This window comes from Penaeus monodon, chromosome 7 (assembly GCF_015228065.2).
Source record: "Penaeus monodon isolate SGIC_2016 chromosome 7, NSTDA_Pmon_1, whole genome shotgun sequence".
NCBI lineage: Eukaryota > Metazoa > Arthropoda > Malacostraca > Decapoda > Penaeidae > Penaeus > Penaeus monodon.
In genome coordinates this window covers 48,436,883-48,439,382 of record NC_051392.1, presented here as the reverse complement: position 1 = coordinate 48,439,382, position 2,500 = coordinate 48,436,883, and the positions used below count along the sequence as shown (strand labels likewise).

General features: G+C 41.2%; 1 protein-coding gene across 1 annotated transcript in view; it reads left to right on the top strand.

Moving 5' to 3' along the window:
• The window catches only part of LOC119575419 (putative iroquois-class homeodomain protein irx-1), a 121,920-nt gene that overhangs the window by 96,426 nt on the left and 22,994 nt on the right, over positions 1-2,500 (top strand). The gene's annotated exons all lie outside the window — the stretch shown is intronic.

Genomic DNA, 2,500 nt, shown 5'->3' with positions numbered 1-2,500 from the left:
TTCCTGGCAGTAAATATTTAATATGTAATACACTACCTGTTCTGTTACCAGCATCCGTACTCAAATATTCCGTAACTTCATTATTTATAATAAGACGGAAATAAATGTAAGCAAATGAATACTTGATGCGTATGAACAGCCGGATCTGACACCTCTTGTTAGCTTACTTCAAAATTCTCTTGTGTGAGAGCGAATTTACTCTAGCTTTTAATATTACATGTGAATATCCATTACAATATGATGTCCTCGGGATGGAAATGTGACACTTCCTCACTCTAGTACGCAAACTAAGAGCGACAACATTACTTCGGAAAAAAAAATCGCTGACACTGATCATTACCTACAGAAACGAACAACAAAACAGACTTATTGTGAAATATGGTCTCTAGCAACCTCTTCCCGCGAGACAAATGCAACATTTATCATTAGTTAAGGACATTTTTCTTCCTCTTGACTAATCTTTAATCTTGCATGACTAGATTATTTTACCTCTACGAATACAGCAGTATCTCAAACACAAGTGTAGATGACATTCTCTTTGCATATGATAATAAAACCCAGCAGAAGATGTGGCTAACGGCCGCGCCATTTTTCAGTGCCGCGTCCGTCTTTTCAATTTGTTTGGTGATCATCTTTTAATATCATCCTCCCCTTTACTTTCACCAGCGACGCGTCTTTTTTCTGAGTTTCTCTTAGGGTTTATTTTCTTTTTAGTCTTCTCTCTTCAGAATGTGTATTTCGTTCGGGGTTAATTCTTCTTTCAAGCCGCAAACCGATTGGAAATGAAATTAGCTTTAAAAGATGCTGCTACACCTAAAACATATCGTCCATCACGAACAAGTACCTTATTAGGCGGATTCAAGAGACACACTTGCATATGACAGCCTTGAAAAATACCGTAGCTTGCTGAAGTATCCGCCGTAATGGCATTCCCTTGAAGTAAACACTGCCTCGGTAATACTAATAACTAGGAACTCCTTGTAAAAGAATCTCTGCAGTGAATGCTCACACGGACTTCGTGGTGATACCAGATATACATACGTATCTAAATATTTTTCTTGTTTTCTTTAGTTCTTTTTTTTTCTTCTTTTTTTGACAAGGCGGTAGGGGAAGGCTATCTACTGAACCACCGACTGAATTAACTAGAAGGAACGCCGCCCCGCTCGCGAGCGTCGTCTGACTTCCATTGAGCCTAAAGCCAGTTTTGAGGAAGATAACCATAATTAATGCATTTTCTGCGCCCATGTTACGAAGCACCTACTTTCGACCTAAAGTTGTACTCAAGATCGGCCACCCTCTTTGCCTCCTTCCCATCGGCACCCTACACTAGTGATCTAAATAAGACCATTTTCCACTATAAATAAATATGTAAATCACCCTAAAATCTGAGGCTAATAAGCCCCTCCGCAATTTATAGTCAAATTCTGACATTGCCACTTCGTCTCCCGGCCGCCGCATAAGGCCGCCTGGGAGGTGTATCCAATCACTTTTGGGGTTGAACGATTTGTGCTCTTATGTCATGGTTATGTAAGGGCCATGATAGAGGTGTGACGTTACAAGTGGGGATGCGCCTGTCGCACTTTGAAAAAACGCTCAAATTAAACGGTTTTCGAGAGGACTCGGGGTGCGAAAAAGCCATCGAATACATAATATATGAGAAGCTGAGAGGGGATCTTGTTGATAAAACTTTTATTCAGATTGATTCCAAATGAAGAAGAGCTACTTTTTAGAGGGCTTAACCAAAAGGGGAATAAGGGAGGGGGGAGGGGGAGGGAAAAAGGATTGTGAGAGGGTGGATCAGGGGGTGGCAGCATGGAGACGAGTGGAGGGACGTGGAGAGGCGGAGCAGGAGTAGGGGAAGACACTGTGAGAGTCAATAATCCTGTAGAATCACTGGGTGTAAGACAAACTCTTCGACCCAAAGGACTTTACTCTGGTGGCGAGGGAGTGTTGCCTTTGAAATTAATGGAGAGAAAAAGGCACGGGGTGGGGATGAGATAGGCAGAGAGGAGCAAAGAAGCGGTTTATGGAGTCCAGAGTACCATTATGACAAACTTATATACACAGAGCATAGCCAGACATCCTATACAGTCCCAGAGGAAGAAAATAGAGGAAAAAAATAACGAAGCGACTCCATAAGTTCTACTCGATCACGGCGTCAAGCAGAAATTCTTTGTTCCGATGCTGGCTGTGTATCACATGGCTTTACTGTGTCTTAATCTTTCGCAATAGATTAAATGCATCACTTAACAATTTACGACTTTGTTTACTGGGTATAAATCCGTCGTCAGGAAGAATGAACTCCAAAGGTGTGGCCAACTCCGCTTTATTTCACGATTCTTTGGTTCATCCGATTATGCAATCAATTCTAAAACAATTTTTTTGATAAGGTCAATTGCTATTCACCTATAACAAAAACATGAGCGCATTAACTGTAAACACCAACATTTAATTTAATCCTAAAATGCTTTTCACCTGCAATACTTCCCTCCAATCCCGC